This window comes from Lutra lutra, chromosome 3, assembly GCF_902655055.1.
Source record: "Lutra lutra chromosome 3, mLutLut1.2, whole genome shotgun sequence".
In the NCBI taxonomy this organism is placed as follows: Eukaryota; Metazoa; Chordata; class Mammalia; order Carnivora; family Mustelidae; genus Lutra; species Lutra lutra.
The window spans coordinates 19,499,988-19,516,209 of NC_062280.1; the positions used below are offsets into that span (position 1 = coordinate 19,499,988).

At 41.8% G+C, this 16,222-nt stretch overlaps 1 protein-coding gene across 8 annotated transcripts in view; it reads right to left on the reverse strand.

The window, feature by feature from the left end:
* Positions 1-12,987, reverse strand: part of PLEKHM3 (pleckstrin homology domain containing M3) — a 179,403-nt gene extending 166,416 nt beyond the window's left edge. For 5 of the 8 annotated variants that reach the window (XM_047720885.1, XM_047720891.1, XM_047720892.1 and 2 more), the window contains exon 1: positions 12,835-12,978. The gene's annotated coding sequence lies outside the window, so the exon portion shown is untranslated. Of the gene's footprint in view, positions 1-12,451; positions 12,566-12,834 lie in introns of all 8 variants that reach the window. The other 3 variants (XM_047720888.1, XM_047720886.1, XM_047720887.1) reach the window with 3 other exon arrangements.
* Between the last annotated feature and the right edge of the window lie 3,235 nt (positions 12,988-16,222).

Consider the following 16,222-nt stretch of genomic DNA (forward strand, 5'->3'; position numbering starts at 1 on the left):
GCTCTTTTCTTTAAATGTCCACAGGAGGTCTCTGGTATTGTCCCCACAACATATACTGCACGCTGCCTGTTCTTTCTGAAACGATGACAATAATAATTATAATTTATCAGAAGCCCATACTGTGCCAGCTACATTGCTTGGAATTTTATATCTCTAAGCCTCACAATGTATAGTGTGAGTATTAATACCTCCATTTTATAGACAGAAAATGGAGGCTCAAAGACAAATAATTGGCCTGAGGTCATGCACCTACCCAACTGGACTTACAGCAACTTGAGAATGGTGATTTTAATCTATTTCATTTTTAATAACCCCCACTGGGCCTAGAACTATGGCTAGTACACCATAGGTGCTCAATAAATATTTATTGAATAAGCAGGCTGGATAAAGAGTAAGTTTTCAAAGCACTGACATCTGTAAATGTAAATACTGCTCTCATTTTCTGGCAAAAGTACATTTGAATTCATTGCAAGCTCATTTAAGTAAAATCTGACAAAACATATGTTGACTTGAGCTTTTAGGATTTTCTTGGTAAAGAAAGCTTCTACACTATAGAAACCAGGTTTAAAAATAACATGGCAAAGGACAGACAGCCAAGACCTCGCTTCGACCTTTTATAGAAACAAAAGCACCCATGCAGCACTAGGAAATCATTTTGTGAACCACTGCAAATCAGTAGTTGGGTTGGTCTCATTTTCCACTGATTAAGAGCTCAAGTTCTTTCTAGTACCAGTAAAGAGACATTTCCTTTGAAATACACCAGATAATCAATTTAAAGCATTTTTCAGTTTCCCAGAAACTAAACTAAATATAAGCGTGGCATTTCAAATCTCAGATTGCTTTGCTGTTGAAGGCAGTAATGTTACTATGCCCCCATGTCAACCACTTGGACTGGAAATCCACGGCTCCTGATCGGGAATCCCATTTCATAAAACCACCAGAGTTCCAATATGACCCACTTTAAGTAACCAAACAGACACAAACTTCAGTTGTGTGTCTAAAAATGCAGACTCAATTTTTTCCACTTCCCTTTACCTCCATGGCAAGGAATAGAGATTAAAAAAACTAACAAAATACCCACTCAAATTATCTAGGAATGAGGTGAAGTAGGTGAAAACTTCCATCATAAACATCACAGCTTGCTATAGTTAGCCTCCAACTGCAACAGGGAATATTTTCCTAGCCCATGCAGGTGTCATCTGAGCCACGCCAGTTGGCAAAAGCTGAATACATGACAGATCATAACAATGAAAGCCACAACCGCCAGGGAGGTTCACTAAGACCCCGATATGCAAGCTACCCAGAAAGAGCCAGGAAAGTAGCTTCAAAGATGTCATCAACTCATAGAACCATTTGGCTCTACTGAGAATAATCATTTTCATATGCATGGTTTAGAGTATGGTTTATAAAGTGCTTGATAAGCTTCTTGATAAAAAAAAAAACTAGGGGCGCCTGGGTGGCTCAGTGGGTTAAAGCCTCTGCCTTCAGCTCAGGTCATGATCCCAGGGTCCTGGGATCGAGCCCCACTTCGGGCTCTCTGCTCGGCAGGGAGCCCGCTTCCTCCTCTCTCTCTCTGCCTGCCTCGCTGCCTACCTGTGATCTCTATCTGTCAAAAAAAAAAAAAAAAAAAAAAAAAAAAAAAATATATATATATATATATATATATATATATATATATAAACTAGTAGTAAACAGAGAGAATTAAGAAAAAATAGCAGGACTATTTTTAAAGATGATGAAAGAGAAACCAAGATGACTCATCTCTTGTCAGTCAAAGGCCCTATGGAGATCAAAAAGAGGTTCCTGGAATCCCTGTCTAATCACTGGGCCAACCAAGTCCAATTAGAAGTTCCATAAACTGTAAGTAGACTGACTCCAACAATTTGCCATCCAGGTTGTTTTTTTTTTAATTATTTTATTGTGTTCTTTTAGTCACCATAAAATACATCATTAGTTTTTGATGCAATGTTCCAAGATTGTTTATGTATAACACCCAGTGCTCCAGGCAATACATGCCCTCCTTAATACCTGCCCCCAGGCTCACCCATCCCCCCACCCCTAAAACCCTCAGTTTGTATTTCAGAATCCACAGTCCCTCATGGTCGTCTCCCCCTCTGACTTCCCCCAATTCACTTTTCCTTTCCTTCTCTTAATGTCCTCCATGTTATTCCTTATGTTCCACAAGTAAGTGAAACCATGATAATCGACTTCCTCTGATTGACTTATTTCACTCAGCATAATCTCCTCCAGTCCCATCCATGTTGAGGCAAACGTTGGGTATTCATCCTTGCTGAAGACTGAGTAATATTCCATTGTATATATGGACCACATCTTCTTCATCCATCCGTCTGTTGAAGGCCATCTCAGCTCTTTCCACAGTTTGGCTACTATGGACATTGCTGCTATGAACACTGGGATACATATTCACCACCCAATTTTGAGTTTGTTCAATGGGACAGAGGTGTCACAATGAGAACACTAATTTCTGAGACCAGAAAGGGTTAATGTCCCAGCACTGCCTTCTAAGCTGAAGGACTAAGCTGAAGCAAGTCAGGCTGATTCAGGACTTCCGGGCCCTCCTTATCTGCAAAATGGAAATCCTGCCAATGCCTGCCCCTGTCTACCTTAGGGAATTGTAAAGCACAAATGCAGATAATGTATGTGAAAGCTCTTTGTAAAATCTAAAGCAATTACTATTCCTATTAGAAGCTAGCTAATTCCTAACCATAGAACCATTTATACTCCACAAGCCTTTACAAGGATGGACTAAGAACCCAAACACTTGATAGAGGCTAGGGAGACAAAACCACAGCTTCTGCCCTAGAAGCGCCTAACAGCTAGTGGGGAAACAACATAAAAGCAAGTGTAAACAGTGCCTTAATAGAAATACTCAAAAGGTGTTACAGGAACATAAAAAAGGAATCCTTAATAATCAAGAGATAATAAAGAGTTGTAACGACTGAACACAATTAAATGATGTAACAGTCTACAGAGAGATGACTTCAGTTGGAAGAAACCAAAGACAAAGGAAACAAACAACGAATAAAACCAATCATACTTGCTCTAGAAATGATGCTGCTTCTGGCATGAAGCTGTCAACCTATGGTAAGTGCTTCAAAGGCTCCACCAAAGGCGTAAGCTCAAAGTAAACTAACAATGGCACAAATGGAAGGCACCAGTACAGAGCGTGCTCTTCACCAGCTACCCAAGTTTTTCTGACCCACAGAAACATCACTGGCCAACAGAAGGACACTGCTGCATGGCTGAGATGTCATGGAAAACGAATAAATGCCTCATTTCCTATTGACTTTAATTCCTTAGGTCACTGCAGCTGATTAGCAGAAGGGAAAATACTTACAACTTTAACCTTCAAAACAACAATCAGCCTATGGGTTAGCACAGATTCACAAAACCAGTTCCTATGGGCATGCGGGGTAAATGTACATCAGAAGTAATTAAATGACATTTTCTTTCTCTGCTACAACTGAACTTGCTAAAAAGTGAGCCTGGGTCTTTGTTCAAATGGCATCCCGAGAGTATGAGACCCGTGATAAGGTCTAAGCAAAAGGACGGGCTTACTCAGTGCCCAAGAACAGCATCCATGACCCCTCCCTCCCTTTTTTACTTAATCTGTGACAACAACCTTGACTACCAAGCAGCCTCTTAGAGTTTCGTCAGGAAATAAGCAATGCTGGCAAAGGCAGACAAAACAGTCTATGACCTTCAAAGATAAGGACAAGGTAAGGTAAAATAATAGGATGAATCTTTGTTACTTTACTATGTCCAACATGAAGGTCAGAAAAAACTCTGTCCATCAAACAGAAAAAATATGAAGGAGAAGAATAGTAGAAACTGCATTTACATCTCCCGTTCTGGATTTAGATTTCTTTTATTATGGACTATATCCATGAGTATGGAATAGGATTTTTAGAAAACAATGCAGCAGCATGTAAACATTCTGGAGTTCTGATTGGTCCATATTTCTTTAACTTTTTGAGATTATTTATTTATTTGAGAGACAGAAAGAGAAAACAAAGTGGGGTGATGGGCAGCGGGAGAGGGACAAGCCCCACTGGGTGTGTAGCTCAACATGGGACTCGATCCCAAGATGCTGGGATCAGGACCTGAGCCAAATGCAGATGCTTAACTGACTGAGCCGCCCAGGCATCTATCTTTTTAGCTCTTTTGATTGGAAATTAAGATGATAGCATATGATAATTGGGACTCAAATAGCTCCTCATCATCCAAGACTACCACTACTAAACTCATTTAAAAAGCCCTACAAATGGCTCATTCAATGTAGACAGACACATTTAAGTGTGGAATGATGTATTTAACATTTAAAAACAAAACAAAGACAGTTCTTACTAGTAAGCCAAGATCAAGATTAAAAAGTCATAGCTAATATTTCTGAGTCCTAACTAAAGGGCAGTCATTATTTAAGCCCTTTATCTGCTTCATGTTCTTAAACCCTCACAATGACCCAATCAGAGGGCTGTTATTTTCATCACTTTACAGAAAAGAAAACTCAGATTTAAACAGATGAAGTTATGTGTCCAAAGTAATACAGCCAGTGAGCGGAAGTAAGGCTCTAAAATGCACATACAGCTTTGTGTGGCATTTAATAGCAAATTAATTACCCTGGGATAATATAGCTAAAATTTTACAAAATGGTGCTTTGCATTTTAGTGTCAAACATCAGCAACCTTAAATTACTTATTATTAATAATTATCTATTTATTTTAAAATCTTTGTTAATCCCACGACTCAAAAAAGTTAAATGCTCAATATCATCTTTATACCCAGAAAATTGTTTATACTCAATTTATTGAAAAAAATCACGTCTGTAATACTTGTGTGTCATACATAAGTTCTCTGTGGGAATGGTGGATGAGAAGTTCCCGAACAAACAGGGTAAAAAGCTGTTCTCTAACTAAACAGCTAACCTCAATTCTCTTAGTGACCTTGAACACATTACTTAGAATGTCTGCAAGAGTATAATAACTGTGACTTCATTTAGGCCAAATAAGTGCTTTTGCAAATGTTGACATAGTCCTAATTGCCCAAACCTTTCACTAATGTTTCCCTAAGACATCATTTTTCATTTAGCCGATAAATAGAAACACTTGTAAAAATGTTTACTTTAAAAAAAAAACTCTGCTAATAAGTGTTTCTGTCAAAAGAATTAAATAAATATTTTCAAATTAAATGTGACTATAGATAATTCCAACATATTTTAACTATTAAGGCATGCCCAAATAAAGTGCCTCCTTCTAAAGCCAACTGAACTTTTTTGGGGGAGGAACAGAGGTAAGAATATCATTGTACATGGGGTTCAATCCAAATAACAAAGTTAACCCACAACCTTTAGTCTTGTTTCTTAAATCTACTGAAAGATGGTAAGCTCAGGTTTCATAAGACCACACTACTAGGAATCCACAGACATCATATCTAATATTTCGCTAAGTGACAATCACTTTGGGACCATCAGACCTGGAACTGGAAGACCTCAGTTTCAACATTCCATGCACAACGACCGGAGGTATGATTCTAGGCAAGCCATGTGAACCTTAACTCCAGTTACCTTGATATAATAAGTTATACCTATTGTATAGGTATACCTTATATAATAAGGATACCATCCTACCCTCTTCAAAAGTTGTCTTGGTGGGGCGCCTGGGTGGCTCAGTGGGTTAAATCCTCTGCCTTCGGCTCAGGTCATGATCCCAGGGTCCTGGGATCGAGCCCCACATCCGGCTCTCCGCTTGGTGGGGAGTCTGCTTCCCCCTCTCTCTCTCTGCCTGCCTCTCTGCCTACTTGTGATCTCTCTCTCTGTCAAATAAATAATAAAATCTTTTAAATTAAAAAAAAAAAAAAAAGTTGTCTTGGAGAGCAAGTCAAATGACATAATGCAGTGCTCTGTGAACTCCAAAGCAGGGTACAGGATGCCCACGGGGGTTGTGTGGTGCCAGGGAAAGGGTCTACATGGTCTCTGATCTCCTCTCATTATAAACCAATGAACTGGTACAGAGTGGAGACAGCAATCACTTTAGGAAACTGAGACAGGTTTATAATCTACTCAAAGAAGGCCTGCACTGTTCAGGGCCGCAGGAGTTACTATTTCCACTTTTCTGGTGGTCTTGGAGTGAGGAGATTCAATAGTACAAGAGCATGATGATTCAAAAGGAGTATCTCTCCTCAAAGAAGAAAAACCAAATAAGTAAAACCCTCCCTTGTCCTCTAAGCTCCTCTACAGCTAAAATATTTTCTCCTCCTCCCTTTTAATTCCAAGTTTCTAGAAGAAACTTGCTCTTTTTGCTTTCTGACTCTACTCTTCACCACCCATTCATTCGCACCCCCAGAGGAAACCCGGTTCTGCCAGAGACAAAGGTCATCAACAATTTCCTTGTTGCTAAACCCAGGAGACTTTTCACTGCAAGGCCAACCTGACCCCTCAAGCAGTATCTGACCTATGGCATGCCCGCTCTGCATCGCTCTCACGAGCACACTGATGCAGCCTCTTCTGCTATTTCTCCTTTATCTCTGGAAGTTCAGTTCAGTCCCCAATATGAGTTCCCCTTCTACACTTGATCTTAGCCAAAAGGCCGAGAAGCGATGATGAGTTCCCCTTCTTATGCTCGTATCATAAATGCAGGCAGTCCTCCATTTTCCCCATAACCCTCTTGTTTAGTTCCTCTTCTGTCTGAGTGATCTTCATTTTTGTGGGCTTCAGCTGCTGCCCATGTGGTGGATGAGGAACAGATCACTCCCCTGAGCTCTAGACCCACAAACTTCCTCTTGGATATCCCCTAACTCCTAAATGTGCACTAACCCAGCTCCTCATCTTACGCTCAACTTGTCCCAACCTGGTATTGTCCATACAGTGAAGGACACCACCATCTGCCCCAGAAAGTGAACATTACCCTTGACCCTTCTGTCCCCTTCACCTGCAATCACTCCAAATAGCAAGTCATATTAATTCTACCTCTACCACATGTGTCAAATCTAGCCCTTCCTCTCTTTCTTTATTGTCTTAGTTCAGACACCACCACCGAGTCTCCTTCCCTTCAGTCTTTCCAGTCATCACACTGCGATCCAAGTGGGCTTTCTAAAATTAAAACCCTGCTGTCTTCTGGAAAAACCATACACTCCTTAACATTGCCTGTAAAAGCCCATGGCCACTTGCTTTCCTTGGCTCATCTCCTGAATCTCTCTCTTTACCCCCCGCCCCACCCCACAACACACAGGGACACAACTCGGCTAATTTAATTTAGCCTTTGTGTCTGTGCTGAAGTATTACTTCTTCCCTGACCTGCCACGTCCATTTTAGTCTTCCCTCTTATGTGTCCCCAGAGCACCCTGATCTTCTCAATTATAATGCCTTTAATGCTGTGTAAAATGACCTCTTTACTTGTCTGTCTCCCCCACTAGACTGTAAGTTTCATGAAGGCAAAGACTACACCTGTTTTATTCAAAGTTGTACTCTTGGCTCTGAGTACAAGAGCTATGTGTCACGGTACGAAACAACTGCTCAGCTCTCACTTGTTCAGTCAATGAATCAATGAATCCCTGAGGATAGAAGAGAAGATGTTCTGGAAAAGCTAAAGTGCTGACTCGAATGGATCAAGAATACATGGGAAAATATCATTTAGTTCGTTTCCTGGAGCATAAAAACTGCTGGTTACCTTTCTAATGTTTTCTAACCTGTATGTGCCCTGCTCTGTGACTAAAACCTCCATTTATAATCATATAGACAAGCCACAAAGTAAAGTGGATATTTAGCAATTTCCCTGTTGGATAAATGTCCACAAGTGAACTGGGTAACACAGAACCAGGCAGCTTCAGTGTGTACTGAATTATACATTGGCTACACTAATCAAGACACCTAGACGGATAAATCTCTCCAGTACTGACAAACATGGCATAGAATCAGAGAATCCAATTTAAAAATGTAACTCAAATGAACAGTTAATGTGTATGAAAAAGAAACAAAATGTTAATGAAAACAGCATGCCTGACATCTCAATACAATGGCGTCTGTATTTTAACTTTAGTTTTGCTCACAACTCACACGCTGCCATCAAGACTAATTATATCCACAGACCAAATACAGTTCTCACCTTATTGTATGAAGGTAAATTATGTGGGCTTTTTATTGTCTGTCCAGTAATGTCCACAGTAGCCAATGAAGGAGAGCAAACATAACGCATGGAATTTACTACTGGTGTCATTTTTAGCATAGTGTCACTCAGTACTCAGTTCTCAGAATTATTTAGCTTGCACTAGAAGCTCTAAGCTAGAATATGGATCAGCTACTTATGAACCAAATACAAAATCACATTCCCCATGAAGAAAATCACCATTTGGCTAATGCCAATGAGCAACAGACACTCTGGACATTTCTCGTAGGTGTGAACGAGTAGAGCAAAATGAAAACCGGAAAGAGAACCAGTGTGGAAAATGAAAGTGTATCAGGGATCTCTGCTCCTAAAAATTGTCCAGAGATGGAGAATCCTAAAAAAATCTGCCCAAATGATTTAATCTTTCCCAGGTTCCTATTAAAATCAGGTCTTCTGAAACAAGTAATTAAAGTAGTACCCATCTACCTACCAGCTTCTTACATATGTAAATGCATAGCTTCACTTGAAGTACTATAGGAAGGCTACATACGTGATTAAACTGGAACAGAGAATGTCACGTATCTGATAAATATTCAATGAATATTACCACTGGGTGTTTTGTAACACAGATGTTACCAGTCTGGGTCCAGCTTGGTTTTGCTAGACAGAACAGGCACATGTCTTTCTTTTTGCAAATGGTTACATATCCATCACAGTTCTGTTTTCGACTTGTATAATTAACCTGGGTCTAGCGCCTAAAGCCTAAAATCCATCAATCTATGAGAAAACAAAGCTACATTAAGCATTTGTGAACATTAACTGTAAAAATATTTCTAAGCTCCTTTCGATTGACTGCTAGGAGTTTTAGGTCAAGGGGTAGGAGCATTCGTGAGGCTGTTCATACATGAAGCCAAAGAGCTTTTCAGAAAGGTTATATCATTTGCTCACCCCTCACAGCATTTGAGAGTATCTACACCACTGCACACTAACTAAGGTGAAGAATTAAAACGGTTAACAATCTATGTAAATTTAAGCACTGGAAAAATGGAACCCTGCTGTTGTTCCAATTTTCATTTCTTTGATTAATGAAAAGGGAACATATTTTCATATGTCTATTAGCCACTTAATTTTCTCTTCTATGGATAGTCTGTCCTGTCTTTTGCCCACTTTTCTGTAGGAGTCTGTTATTTTTCTACTGCAATATAACAGATTTCCACAAAATTAGTAATTTAAAGCAACGCCTATTTATTATTTCACAGTTCTGAAGGTCAGAAGTCTGGGTAAGCTTGACTAGGTTCCCTGTTCAGGGTCTCTCTCAAGAGGTCAAAATCGAGGTGTTGTTGGCCAGGCTGGACTCTTATCTAAAAGGCTCTGGTAAAGAATCCAGTTCCAAACTCATTCAGGTTGGTGGCATAGTCCAGTTCCTAGGTTGCGCCCCCAAGTCTGAGGTTCCAGTTTCCATGCTAGGCCACCCCCAGCAATTCTAGGCATCCTGCATTCTTCAAGGCTCCTCCATTCCTCCTCAAGTGTCGCCTTCACCCTCAAAACAGCAACAATATGTTATTTCTCCTCAAGCTTCAAATCGTTTGGATTTCCCCAGCCAGAGAAAGCTCTCCACTTTTACGGGCTCCTGTGATTAGATTAGGACTACTCAGGTATTTTCCCTGTTTTAAATTCAACTGTGTCCTGTAACATAATATAGTCAAAAGAGTGATATTTCATCATCTTTACAGGCTGTGCAGATTAGAGCATGCAATCTTGGTAGGGGGACATTTTTAAAATTCTGCCTGCTATAGAATCATAGGTGTTCTTTCTTATCATTTGTTCATGCTCTTTATGGTAAATCTTAATTGTATGAATTTACAAATAAATGAATCTTCCTGATGACTGTAAGAAGTTGCATTTGCACAATGGCAAAGTTAACCGGATGGGGCTACTCTATGCTAATAAGAATTTTGAGGGGCATCTGAATGGCTCAGTTGGTTAAGCCTTGATTTTGGCTCAGGTCATGATTTCAGGGTTGTGAGACTGAGCCCCACATTGCACTGGGCATGAAGCCCGCTTAAGATTCCCTCCCTCCCTGGGGCACCTAGGTGGCTCAGTCAGTTAAGCATCTGCCTTTGGCTCAGATCGTGATCCCGGGATTCTGGGATCAAGCCCTGCATCAGGATACCTGTTTAGCCTGGAGTCTGCTTCTTCCTCTCCCTGTGCCCCTCCCCCAGGCTTGTGCGTTCTCTCTCTCTCTCTCTGTCAAATCAATAAATAAAATATTTTTTTTAAAAATTAAAAAAAGATTCTCTCCCTCTTTGTGCCCCTCCCCCTTCTAAAAAGAATAATTTTTTTTAAAGATTTATTTATTTGTCAGAGACAGAGGGAGAGAGAGTGAGCGAGCACAGGCAGACAGAGAGGCAGGCAGAGGTAGAGGGAGAAGCAGGCTCCCCGCCGAGCAAGGAGCCCGATGTGGGACTCGATCCCAGGATGCTGGGATCATGACCTGAGCCGAAGGCAGCTGCTCAACCAACTGAGCCACCCAGGTGTCCCAAGAATAATTTTTAATACCTAACTTTGCCACACTGATTTTTAATTGTGGAAAAATATCTACATATTTGCCATCTTTGCCATTTTCAAGTGTACAGTTCAATAATAAGTACATTCACACTGTTGTGCACCAATTTACAGAACTCATCTTACAAAACTGAAACTATACTCATTTAACAAAACTCTCCATTTTGCCCCTCCCCCAACTTCCACAGCCACCAACCTACTTTCGACACTGGTTTATTTTTATTACACATATTTTTTAAAAATCAATGAAAGAGGGGCGCCTGGGTGGCTCAGTGGGTTAAAGCCTCTGCCTTCGGCTCGGGTCATGATCCCAGCGTCCTGGGATCGAGCCCCGCATCGGACTCTCTGCTCTGAGGAGAGCCTGCTTCCTCCTCTCTCTGCCTGCCTCCCTGCCTGCTTGTGATCTCTCTCTCTCTCTGTCAAATAAATAAATAAAATCTTAAGAAAAAAAAAAAAAAACAATGAAAGAGGGGCGCCTGGGTGGCTCAGTGGGTTAAAGCCTCTGCCTTCGGCTCAGGTCATAATCCCAGCAGGCTCAGCAGGGAGCCTGCTTCCCCCTCTCTCTCTGCCTGCCTCTCTGCCTACTTGTGATCTCTGTCTGTCAAATAAATAAATAAAATCTTTAAAAAAAAATCATTGCAAGAGTTTATTTTTTAGTAATCTCTACACTCAACATAAGGCTTGAACTCATGACCCGGAGATTAAGACTCACATGCTCTCCCAACTGAGCTGGCCAGGTGCCCCTTATGTATTTATTAACAAACATGGATACAGCAATTATTACACATGCTGTTTTTAATGCTTTAAAAATACTAATTCATTCAATCCTCATAACAACCCTATGAGATCAGTATATTATTAAACCCATTCTACAGATTGGGAAACACAGCAGGTAACTTCCCATACAGAAAGTGGAATCCTGGTAGTCTGGCTTTATAGTTCTTGCTATGAACCATTACATTGTGAAAATACTCATCTTAAAGACAAACTCTTAAGGCATTAATATTATTTCTTTGATGTACTTGCTTCCAAAACACTTTTTTTAATTTTTAAAAAAGATTTTATGTATTTATTTGACAGAGAGAGACCACAAGCAGGGGGAGTGGCAGAGGCAGAGGGAGAAGCAGGCTCCCTGCTAAGCAAGGAGCCCAATGTGGGGCTGGGATCATGACCTGAGACGAAGACGGACACTTAACCGACTGAGCCACCTAGGGGCCCACAAAACCCTTCTCTATGTGCAATTTAATCTAATACTATTCTACTAATTAAAAGCTAGACTATGTGATGGAGGCATGTCTATATATAGCCCAATTTTGGGTGAAGGCATTTTCGAAGTTAATGAAATGAAAACTGCCTTGTATTTGATTATAGGTACAACAATTAAAACTTACATGTAGTCAATTTATAATAAAATACCTTATGAATGAATACAAATCGCAATTCACTATGACTCCTGAAATTGAAATATTAAAGAAAAGAGTTTCTCTTTTCCAAAGAGGAAAAACGAAGGGAAAAAAATTTCCAAATAAGTTTACAACAGCATAGCTCAATCTCATTTTAACCTGTTAAATTCAAATCTGCCCTGCTTTACAAGCTACAAATCTAGACCAATCTCAGTTCACCGTTCGATTATCTATCTCAGCAGACATTTATTTCATTTACTGAGTGGGTCTGAAATTTCCCTATCCCGGCTTTGTAGCTTAGTTATCCTGTCATAGAAGACCACATCACGCTTGTCATCAGCCATACCGTATCACTTACTACACCTTAAAAATGATCGGAGTCCACAGAGGGAACCACTGCCGTTTCTCTAGGCGCCCGGCGTGATGGGAGGGAAGGCTCTGCTGAGACTTGGTTTCTAGGACCCAGAAGCAGGGAGACTAGAAACAACGCACAGAACGGGATCAGCTATTTCAAACTGCTTTCTACTTATATACCCGATGTATAAAAATAAGCAGACAATGCACCACGCCATCTCCCCTCACCCTTTGTCCACAGTCTCCAGCACGAAATCAAAGCCGGAGAAGGAAAGAAACAGCAAAATCATCGCCACCCCGGGGACACCTCGGGTATCTGTTACAACATTGTCATCCCCACACCCTTCCCCCACTGGCCAGCCAGGCAGCACGGAAGCAGGCAGGACGCTCACCTGGCCGCCGGCTGGGACTCTCCCCTCACCTGCGGGGCCTGCAGCCTACTCCCGGCCGGAGCTCGCCCTCTCGGCAAGCCCGCCTCACCGTGACAGCCCGCCTGGCCGCCGACAGTCCCAGCCCGGCGGTCTGTTTACAAGCGCGGCTCGCGGTCCCGCTCTTAAATGCTTCCCCCCAGACACCCGGGAAGCGAGACCCGGACACACAAGGTTCCAGGGCGCAAGGACTGGTCTTTTTTTTCCCCAGGACCCGGCCGCCAGGCAGGGCCTGACTGCGCACAGCCAGGCCTTATCTCTGTTTCCTTCTGTTCGGTTTTTATCACACACATTTTGGAAACAATGGCGGGTGCCGCAGAGTCTCCTCACTGCTCCTCCCAACGCCCAAATGGATGTTTGCAATTGGAAAATTTCATTTGGCACGTACGCAGGATTGGACCCATTTTTAGCAGCTCCCTAAGAAAATTACTCCGATAAGTTCTTTCTGAAAATGGGACTATTACAACCTGGAGGTTGCTTCTCATTTCAGGTTTGGAAGTGCGGAGAAAATCCATTTTCACTGGCCTTTCATGTTGTAGACAGCAGGTTGAAAGGGGGTGGTCTTCAACCCCCATTCGGATTCCCAGGAAAGAGAGAGTGGGGTGGGGTGTGTGTGTATGTGTGTGTGCGCGCGCGTGTTGTGTTCATATACGCACCGACTGGCCCCTGGGTGCTCGTAAGACACCCCATCCCACCAAACCCACAGTGATTTGGGTCACTTTCAAGATCTGCTGGTCTAGCTGGATAAGCTTTTCCTTGAAGTTTTCCCGCTCTATTTCCTATCATAGCACACCTCCTAACCATTTTCTCAATTTATAATTATGCGTTTATTTTCGTATTTTATTGGCATCTCCATCCCTACCCCGCCTCTCCTATAAACTCCGTGAGGGCAGGAACTGTTTCTTTTCTCCCACCAGGCGCACAGCACCATTCAGATGAATGAGTGAAGGAAGGGCTGTCAAACAAAGAAACAAACAAAAAGTTGACCAAGGAGGCTAGAGAAAGCAGCTTTATGAAAGAAATGGAAAATCTGATCCCAGCCCCCTTCCCTTAAACATTGATGAAAAAAATCTTTGACCATAGACTTTTTCTTGGGGCACCTGGGTGGCTGAGTCAGTTAAGCACCTGCCTTCAGCTCAGGTCCTGGGGTAGAGCCCCCCACTTCCTGGGGCTCCCTGCTCAGTAAGGAGCCTGCTTCTCCTGCTCCTTCTCTCTCTCTATCAAATAAATAAATAAAAATCTTTTTTTTTTAAGATTTTTTTTTAATTTATTTATTTGACAGATCACGAGTAGATGGAGAGGCAGGCAGAGAGAGAGAGAGAGAGAGAGGGAAGCAGGCTCCCTGCTGAGCAGAGAGCCCGACGCGGGACTCGATCCCAGGACCCCGAGATCATGACCTGAGCCGAAGGCAGCGGCTTAACCCGCTGAGCCACCCAGGCGCCCCAATAAATAAAAATCTTTAAAAAGTAAAAAAAATTTTTTTTTTCTTAAAACTTACTAATTTTGAGAGAGAGATTGTACCCTTGTGAGTGCAAGTAGGGGGAGAATCAGAGGGAGAGGAAGAGAGAATCCTCAAGCAGACTCTCCAGCTGAGCGCAGAGCCCTTGAGGGGTGGGGGGGAATGCTAATTCCAGGACCTTGACATCATGACCTGAGCCAAAATTAAGAGCGGGCTGCTCAACGGACTGAGCCCCCAGTTGCCCCAACCATGAAATTTTTACAAAATATCTCTTTCCATTGATGTTCAGAGTTTAAGTAAGTTAAAAACAAAAACAAAACCAAGACACTCCAATTTGAGGTACACTTCTTCTTTCCTAAACAAAGCAGCGTTCTCTTTGCCTCAGGAGTTTTGTACAGTGGTTTCCTCTGATGAGACCTCTCACTGTGGTCCCATCACGTTAGCCTAACTCCTTGCTCTTTAAAAAGTGGTTGCTATCACCGGTCTCCTGGAAATCTCTGACAGGGAAACCTGTTCCTTTTATGGACATCCAGAGGAACTCACATGTTCCTTTGTAAATGCACTCATCACATTGTTACAAAGTCACCCATATACTTCAGTGTATAACAATCTTCCAGAAAAGTGCTTCTCAAACCCAAATGTTAATGTATGCGGAGCCTGTTAAAATGCAGATTCTGATTCAGGTCATCTGTGGTAGGGTTCTCTGCCCCTCTAAGGCGCTCCCAGGTGATGCCATATTTTGAGTGTCAAGGTTCTCAGATACCTGTTAAAAATGCAAATTCCTGGGTCACATATCCACAGATTTTTATTCTGAAGGTCTATAACAGGGTCCTGAATTTTGTGATTTGCACAACTGCCTCAAAGTGCTTCCAATGTAGGTGATCAGTGGACTACCCTTGGAGAAAACCTCCACGGTTCTTTGAAGTTTCAGGGCAAGAGCCTGTGCATTGTCATTGTTTAACCACTGTGCGTTAAGCACAGGGTCTGGCACATAAAATGCATTAAAAAGTCACATTTGCAGAATGTCTGGATTTATTCACTGTCACTAATACACATCCTCAGCACCAAACCAAGGGGGTGATCCCAGAAAAGCGATGAAAAATCAAAGGCTGAGAACAGTCTCAGCTGGGCAGGCTCTCAGGCCTCCATTAGGTCAGCAGGGAACATTTTACTCCTTTAAATGTAAAATATTTAAGTTCATGTCTCCATTCAAATGGCTGTCTGCTAACAGCAGTCCCACCATCTTTTCTTTTTCTTCTTCTTCTTTTTTAATAGACTTTATTTGTAGAGCAGTTTTAGGTTCACCCGGAAATTGAGAGGGAAGTACAGAATTTCCATATCCCCCGCCCCAACACAGGCACAGCCTCCCCCACTATCAACATCCTGCAATAAGGTGGTACTTTTGTTACAATCGATGGACTTACATTGACACATCGTTATCAACCCACATCCCTAGGGTCCGCCCACCTATTTACACCTCTTAGGCCTCACCCTTATACCACAATTACATCAGTTTGCTGGAGGGAGCTGGAGTTGGTTTGTGTCTCTTGAAACTGAAAGCTTCCTGAAGGACATTCCACCTTTTCAGACTTGTCTCCTGCATAGTCTTTTCCTCCCACTCTGTACTCCCAGACACATTTTTACCACTCCTGAATACTCCTCCTTTCCATTATCCTGCTTTAGGCTCCCCTATTATACCTCCTTCTGCCTGCTCTGAAGGTCAGGGACTTAGTCTTATTCATATTTGTATGTTCTACAACACTTACCTTTGTATCGAGTAAATGATCTCAATGAATGTGCTTTGAAACAAAATGAAATACCAAATGACATGTCAGGAGATTTGATTAGTATATCTCTTCATTAATTTTTTTCCTTTTAGCCTCCCATTTTCTG